Genomic DNA, 9,366 nt, shown 5'->3' with positions numbered 1-9,366 from the left:
ATTTTGCGCACAATAACGGTGTTTTTAATTCGAGTGAAGTAAGTATAAATCTAAATGTCACTGGAGTGACTGAGTTTAACCACAAAAAACGTCTAACTACGTTAAATTATAATAAACACGGTATAGGTACCTGTTACAAAACATAATATTATATTAGTGTATTTCGCTTATTAGAAGGCTTACGATTAGTACGTATTTGTAAGTGAAAGTGAATTGGAGTAACATAAAGATATTGTCATTGTCTTATAACAGTTATTTATTGCAAAAAATATTATACACAAAGAAATAAAACTTGATGTGACTGTACAAAAACCCGGTTGATTATTTTTTTATATATATTTTTCCCGTTATGTATGTGTTATGATCTATTATAAAAACAATATCTCATGTGTATTGGTCCAACTCAAGGGTTCAGGCCCAACTTCCATAGTAAAATGCCCATTCTCCAAGTGCGAATTTTGCTAAATAAAAACAGCTTTGAATGGGGTAACAGTACTACACTACTTTGTCGGGCACCAAAAGTGGTTTAAATCCTGTAACCATAGCAGCGCAAGCTTTTTGTTTAGATCTCATTTTTTTTGTGTCGACTGACAATTTTCGAGTGAGAATTTTTTAACGGATATTAAGTTTTGTAGTCAGTACCTAGATAATTACGTTTTTTAGATTTGGTTAGGTACCTTCCAGGTCAGATCCAGGGTGGGGCAAGTGCCCCACCCTGCCCCACCGTGGCTACGCCCATGAGCGTATGTTATTGCATCAATTCTATTTAATGTTCATGCTTATTGCATAAAGCATTGTACGAATTTGAATCTTACGAGCTGGATAATAATAAATTCAAATAGCAAATAAAAACAGTTTTAATCCTCGAAATTAATTTACGATGTGTGTGAATTTTATTAGGTACGCTGCTACCGCGTCTGAAGGATTTAAGTTATTTCTGCCAAAGAAACATTATTATTGAAGGTAAACTCTAAAATACTAATAAGAATGTATTGAAGCGTGTTTCGTTTGAGCGTTTCCATTAGCAATAATCCCTGGACGATCTCTGTAGTCTGTAGAGTTAGAGAGTGGAGACGATGCAACAGATTTGTGTAGACGCTCCGTCATCAAATACGCTTACCGAAGTGTGACTAATTCGACGTCTAATGTCTGTGATTAGTGAAATTTGCATTGGTTGATGTGGAATACATTCTGGATTCTGTAATAAATGGCTTTTCATGTACAAATACACATTTAATAAAATACCTTCACTACATCGAAATCGACATAGATCATCGAATACATTGCGAAATCCGCCTTTTGTAAAAACATTTATATTCAAAGCGTTATCACTTTGTGTAGCATAAAAAATATTGTATGTCATCAGTTTGAAAGTACATATGTAAGTTTGTAAAGAAGTTGTTTAGATCTGATGCAACGTAGGTGTGGAGACACCAGAGATTTCTTCAAGTCCCAAAGTTATAAAGACGTTTCATTGCTTGCCCCACTTTAAGATCACGTATCTGCGGACACTGATTGCCTTCCCGAGAGACTTCGTCCATGTGTGTGTGATCTAGCTCGGCCTCTAACTTGTAGGTACTTAATGTCTATGTGTGTTTAGATGTTTGTAACATCGTGTACGCTCAGCCAGATTAAATGATAGTTGTTGCTTTTATCAATTAATTATATCTCTCGGAGGAAATAGTTTAATAGTTTTTGTTAGTTTAAATCATGAATTGAAATTAACTAGAGACATCACAATAACTTCGCAATATTATTCTCGTAGTGTTATAATTTCCAATTGTCCGAATACTAAACGATTAGATATATTTTGTTTTATTGTTTCAGAGATTATAATATCTCATTCTAGTCTGAAACGTTCTATTCAGTCTGGATTAGCATATAGATTTCTATATATTATTATATTCAGGTTTAAACTAAATCAAACTAAAAACATCAAGGTCTCAATACGTTAGATCAAGATACTCTTACTCTAAAATATTAAAGTGCATCCAACACAATATAACGTGGGATGTACCTATCGCTCGCTCGTAAACTGGCGGCAGTTATCGAGACAGTAAAATGTTTAACGGCGGGTTAGCGCTATCACAATAAGTGATATTGCTTTATAATCCAGCTCTTAGTCTCTTTTAGGTGGAATAGAATTGGCCTGTGAAAACTACGACTTTACCTAATCACCCAATGAAGAAATAAAATTTTTAGTAATTATGTTAAGTAGAGCATTTTGATATCTAGATAATGATAAGATCAGCAGGTAGGTATACAGTGTGGAAAATTTCGATGGGCCCTGGAGGGAAAGTATTTGAATACTTTTTTTCATTACTTGAAATTAACTTAAAATAAAATTGTTAATGTTAATGTTAACGTAAACGTTAATGTTAACGTTATGATTGATATGACTGTTAATTAAAAAAAAAGTTTGAAAAACTAAGAAACACGCTTTTTGGAAGAATTTTTAGTTTTTCAAACTCTATTTATTATAAATTTTTATCTTTCGCAAATATTACATTAAAAATGACGATGAAGATTGCAAAAAATCAAATATAATACAGCTACAAGCTTAGATTTTTTCTTCTTTTTACGATCGCTTCAACCGATTCAATCTGTCAGAGCTTTCAACTTTATCTTTTAACACTAAAGAATATAGTTTTCAAAAAAATTTAATAAAGTATTCTCGAAAGTTTATCATTGAACGCGATTAACCCTTATATCCAGAGAAAGTTTTATATCTATGAGTGCACTTGGGGCCCCGCATCGAGCCTAACCATTGCTTACACGATTTATAAGCATCTTGTGTTGTGAAGGAATTATGGTTATTTTAAAATAATACGAATTGATCGATATACATGATTTGTGTAAAAATTGGGGAGGGATTTTTTTTATCTCTTATTTTAACTGAAAGGAAGATAAAAGTAAATCTTAGAAAATTATATTTAAGAATGTAATCTTTTTGGATTGTAAAACATACAAAGAAATCTAAAAAACTTTTAGCTCTCTATTTTTGCGATAATAATCGACCGCAATACATTTATAAAGCCCTAGAAAGTGCAGTGCGCCCCTGGGAAAACTTTTACACCTAAAGGCAAGCGCAAGACAGCTTGTGCGACTTTGTGACTGTTCCACCTCGCTTCATTGTCGGCCATTTTTGCCGGCATCCATTTTTAACGGATACTCGCCGTTTGCGTCTTTATTAGTGTGGAAACAAAATCACTCTTTGTTTCCCGTTTGATTTATGCAACCTTTTCACGTTATTTACGTAAATGATTTTTAACAAATGAAAGTATCAAGTTCGTGACTCCCTTCTTGATACAGATGAGACGAGAGTCGAGACGCATAATATGTATTATAATTAAACAATTTATTTTAATAAAAAAGTATTTAAATTTAAATTTCTAGAATACTCTTTGGTAGAGTTTATTATATTTTTATAATGTTCGTCACATGACCAAAGTAAAACTAATGTGATGATCGCGGAATGGCCGTGAATAGATTTTGTATTATTTAAGCCATAAACAAAAAAAAAAATTAGTTTCGTAGATATTCAACTGTATTGATATATGTTACTAAGTTTAATAGTTTTTAGCTAGAACTCTGTTTTTCAAATTAAATTACTTCCATTTTACCCTTAACTGTTTGTGATTAGAATCTCGATTCAAGTTTAAAATGTAGAAGAACTGAAAGATAATTCACAAAAGCTGTATAACAGTTTAAAATGTTTGCAGTTTAATTTATTTTAAATGTTTTCTTTCATCGTCCTTTGAAAGAGGTAATTTAATTAGTGAAAGGAATTAAAGATATCATCAGATTCGAAAGAATAGAAGTTTGTTTTCAACTTATTTCAATTTACTTTATCTATACGTTGTATTCATGTGAATATGGATGTCCATTTAAAATAAAGTCGTTAATATGTTATTATAAATACTCAATTTGTTTCAAGAATGGGTATTAAATAAATATAAAAAAATACGGTCGACCGTTTAGCATTTTGCAAGCATTTAGAGACGGATACGCAAAGTATTTTGACATAACAAGTAGCACATATAATTTACATATTCTAAAATATTTCGAACCACAATTCAATTAACTGGTGATTATCGTCAGCTAAGTGTCGCACCGCGCACGGCTAACAGTATCGCAGAGCATCGGAGTGTAAAGTAGTGTCAATGTGGTGTACAATTAAAGAAACAATGTATTGTTAAGTAATTGATTATAGAAAGCTCTTTGTGCCGCTTGCCGGCCGAGCGTCGGGGGAAATATATTTCTTGTAGGCCATCACAGGAGCGGATGGAAAAGTTTATAAAGAAGAATTTAATTTAGGAAAATAGAAACTATGTAGTATTTATACCTGTCATAAATTGACCAGTGTAAAAAAATAACTGAATAAAACCATATTATGTAAAGGTTCATCAACCTTTTAATCAAAAAAACTGAACTTGAAGTTAGACATAACGAATTTCCTCGAACAAAAAACGTACTCGATCACTAAATACTAGAAAAAAAAATATGTATTATAATATAATCGCATACGCTTCTGTCACTCGCTAGTTTAGTGCCGGGTGCAGCGGCGCGATGCGCGAAATACGATCTCACCGGTGGTTTTAAAGAATACAAGTGCACTCGCCACGAAACAATTCAATCTGCTGCCTCTATAGGTGCTATATATATAGGTTATAGGTGCTAGCTGATACAAGTGTGTATAACGACGTTACTCACTGTTAAATGTCAGAGTGCATTTTTGTGGTAATAATATAATGAAAAATGACTAGCTTTAGCTCGCAGTTCAACTCTCGCGGTAAAAAGTATGTGTTAATGCGGACTATAACCTATCTGTTAACCAAATTTCACAAAGATCCGATAACCTGTTTTTGCGTGAAAGACTAACAAACTTTCACGTTTATAATATAGTATGAATATGATGTTATGATAGTAATTTCGTTTTAAGAAAATGTTATTCAGCCTTCGAATTCGATCAAAAATGCATTGAATTAAGATAAAATCTCTTTTATGAGTAAATCAATACTGATTAACGTGAGTTTAAAGTATAAGCTTTTTTTATTTTAAATGAAGAAATAGTCGGTTCACAGGTAGATTAGATCGTTAGACATAGATAAAAAGTTTTAAACAAATTTAAAAGTGTGGTAGAAATGCAAAAGCGTCTATTTTAAAAGTTAAAGCACTGAGCTCGCCGCTACGCAATCTCGTAGCGGCGTAGCATGTAGTTTCCGTAGCTCGTAGCTGTGTTTAGTTATTTGTTACTTCAACATTTATAATCATAACCTTTGTTCATAGTATATAGGTCATTTATGACCACAAAAATATTGTTTGTTATAAATTAAGTTATGTATATGCAATAATAAGAAATATTTTTTGGTTTTGATAACTGCAAATCATACATTTTTTTTTATAATAGAGCGGGTAACGGAGCAGGTGGGTCACCTAGTGAGGTGATCACCACCGCCCATGAGCACTCACAAAGTTACCTTTGTGAGACTGTTACCGACTTTCGAAAATTAATTAATGCATTGTGTTTCAGAAGTATTTCTAACATTAATAATTTGTTATATATCTTTATAGATTTATTATGCCAAAGTACATATACTATTTCTTAAAAACGAACAACACACAAAAAAAACCTTAAAATTGTCATTCCTGCACAATTCCCATAGCACAAGAAAATATACGCTGAAACTTTTGGTTTTCGTTTATTGAAACAAATACGTTTATCTCAATCCGAAACACGAGTGCGACATATTGGGCCGTCCATTTGCTAAAATCGACAAGGAAATATCAACTCTATCCCCTCGAGTTTTTGCTCAAATTCGCATTGCATTCCTAAAGATATTCTGGGAATTCTGATAAAGGTGCAGTTTGATGAATTTTAAATCGTAATACTGAGGAATAGAGTGTAGATTCAAACGATTGAATTACCGCTAGCCAACCCATTTGCATAAGTTGTGGATATAGCGAATGGTTTGTATGGGATTGTGTGGCGAGAATCATCTATACTTGAAGTTTTTTCCTATTAAAAACCAGTTTGTATAATTTTCTATCGAGGACATGAAGTTTGCTCGAATTACTCGAGAAAATAAGAAACGGAGATGTGTTTGTAGACTATTATAGATAACTCGTGAGGTAGGTTCCATGAGTGTACAGTGACCGTTTCAATTTCCATGACAAATCTCATCACATTGTTATCGCATTATATTATCACACACTTTCTAAACTTTAAAAACTTTTATAGTGTGTTTGTTTTACATATTTGTATCTACCTATATTATGTACTTTGCCAAATAGTGAAATTAAGGACTCATGTTATGCGTGGATATTGTATGTACTTTCAACTTATGCTTCCGTACCCGGAAGTGAAATTATTCTTGGGATAGTTGTATCATAGGAAATGGTAGCTTACACAATATACTGTCATTATTGATATTGATATCGATATATTAATTTTGTAGTATATTACCTGTATTAAAAGATTTAATAAATTATAAGATTTTGGTACATTCAAATTGTATAATGAGTGAATATTATGAATCGTTTAGAGGCGAAGGGAGGTTGTCAGGGTTAGGGGCGAGAGGGGGGAAGAGGGGAGGTCGCGCTCATGAATTACAAAATGTAAAATATGTCCTAATGTATTCCGCATCACAGACCATCGCGGAACAGACGGTTTACAGGGCATTTGAACGATGTTATTAAATATTTTTTTTTTTAATTTCTTATTAAATCATGTTAGGCATGAGCTGTTGAGTTTTTATTATTTTAATATTGTGTAAAGCCAATACTATACATGCATTGTTAGAATATTGCATTATGGTTGAAACCTGTTTATAGGAATGTTGTTAAGTTGATGATTTTTTTATGGCAAATTTTCGTAGTGCTCAATTTCTTAGAATATTTATATGAGAAGTTAATTAAATGAGTACTTGAAATACAAACAGTAAATATTATAATTTTATGCTCTATATATAATCGTAAGGGATAAAATCGTGTCGTATAAACGATCGGTGAATTCCCGGTCCCTACCACATTAACCATTGTTTCCTTTACAAACCTTTTTAACTATTCACGGAGTGTTTATTTAGAAGTATTATTTGAAGGACTCATTACCGGTTCTTGATTAATATTTGTAACGGTCACTATAATAGTTAGTAATTATGAAATAGTGGACAAGTTAAATAAGGTAAAATAGTAAGACATTTAGTGCGTTCCGTGCTTGTGTGTGTGTGGGAGTTGTCATGCGTTCTGTAACAAAATGTGGCTAAAGATAGAGAGTAGAGACTGTGGTAGAGACACCTAAAAATCTATATTTCATCTGTTACTCAGCTGACTGTCATAAAAAATGATAACATTTTGCAGAAGCAGAGGAAATATTATGAAATAAATGAAAAATCTTCTCAAAAACAGAATAATGCCTACTTTTAGGTTCATCTTAATATTATTCAAAATTTTGTTCTTTAAAATACAATGCTAATTTCGTCCAACATAACCTCAGCCATAATTAATGATTGTAAATTTATTTATATCAGTGAGGTGCAAATGGAGGGTTGACAGCTCTAATGGACGCAAAAAAACTTCATTTTGAGTTGTGACAGTGCCGCCATATTGATGAGCGTCTTTCAGGTTTCTTTGAAAATACACAACATTTTTATTTTTAAGTTCCTAAGGAATAAGTGTTACTCGTATTAAAAGGATTTGTAGTTATTAAATTATTATAGAAACATGTATAGCATTCGAATAACTTATATTAGAAAGCGTACCCGATAATGTTTTTATCTTTAATGTAACGAAAAAGACGAAATTACTGGACAAGGCGGATATTTTAAATGAAAGGGTTTGTGATCGCAGGCTTACGTTGAGTTCCGCTGAATCTCATGTCAAAACAGATCCGTTTAACTGTATTCATAAATGCCAGCCCTTTCCGAATTAATTATATAAACGCAGTAATATATTTATTTGCGCGCTAATTCCCATAATCCTGGAAATCCTGTCCTCAGTTTAGCAATTTAAATAACCCGGAGTTACCCTCTTTTGAATGAATTCATCTAAATAATCAGCTGTTGTCCTCTCCATTAGATATGATAGGGAAAACAGGACTGTAATAATACAGCATAAAGGATTAAACTGGCTTGCAAGATGTGATGTTAGAAGTCGAATTTGATCACTTGAGGGAAACAATTGCAATGCTCGGTTACAGTTCATTTTAATAAAATATGTTTTCTTTGTACAAAATATTGTCTTATTGTAACTAAGTAGTCTTTTTTTAGTAAGTAGTTATTAATTCCAAGTTATAATAATTAGATGTTTTAGATAGCCTTACTGAAGTATATGAAAAATATATGTATCTAACCATTCTATCAAAATATTCCTCAAAATAAAAGACCTCTACGCAAAATGGATCGAAATAGGTTCAGTCATAGATTGCGGAATCGGAACATACATTTGTAGGTACTGTTATCGTAGTAAGGATTCAATTCAACAGACCCAGCATAGGAGCTAAACCCAACAGTTGCCTTTAAATCTTTACATTAAAACTCATAATTTTTACTCGAATTAAATTTTACCTTCATATTACCCCTAATTGGCTTAGCACTAATAAAAGGTAAACATCTGTTGTGCGTTCATTTGTCGGAAAGCAGCGGCCAGTGTAGCATCGCTGCAATCACAAAAACAAACAGCTAAGCATTAGCACCAGCACACAGATGGAACAAACACTGCAAACGGAAAATAGACAATGATGCAAAAGTAATTATGAAAGTATGCGGTGTGTAGAGGCTCTGTGAACTGTGATCTGACTCGTCGTGGGAAAATGAAATGTCACCGATGTTTTAGTTAACAGAGGTGTAAACAAAGATGAAAAATTTATTTTAAAAAGGAATTTTTATATTTTCATGTTATGTACTGATGAAGTACAAATTAATTATGTAATGTAATTTTAATTAATTATAATTTATAGTTATATTATGCAATTTCAAACATGTTTGGAAAAATGATTGGAAAATGTTCGCTCGTACACTTTCCGTGGAAAGTTAGATTTCAAAAATCATTTATCCATCTAATATTTCACACGACACATATGCAGTTTCCTTGACAGATTGAACTCACTCCACAAATGTAGCGTTCTATCGCCGGGCCATTAAACTAAAACGGTTTCACAGTTCGTGTCGGCGCCGCAATGTAATGGCGGCTAATGCTGCAGCCTGCAGGGACTGAGTGCACTTCTCTGTTACTGTTGACCGCGTTTAGGATTACGTTAGGAAACATATGAATGGTAGACCGACGATTATCTTAACCTTGCTTTTGAAGTAGTTTGTAGGGATTAGCGTAATGAAACATTGACGAAAGAATAAAGAGAGTATTCTAGTT

This window comes from Colias philodice, chromosome 26 (genome assembly GCF_061535455.1).
Source record: "Colias philodice isolate Cphi_HAF_F1 chromosome 26, ilColPhil1 Martin Lab GWU primary, whole genome shotgun sequence".
NCBI classification, from domain to species: domain Eukaryota; kingdom Metazoa; phylum Arthropoda; class Insecta; order Lepidoptera; family Pieridae; genus Colias; species Colias philodice.
This window is presented reverse-complemented; position numbering follows the sequence as displayed.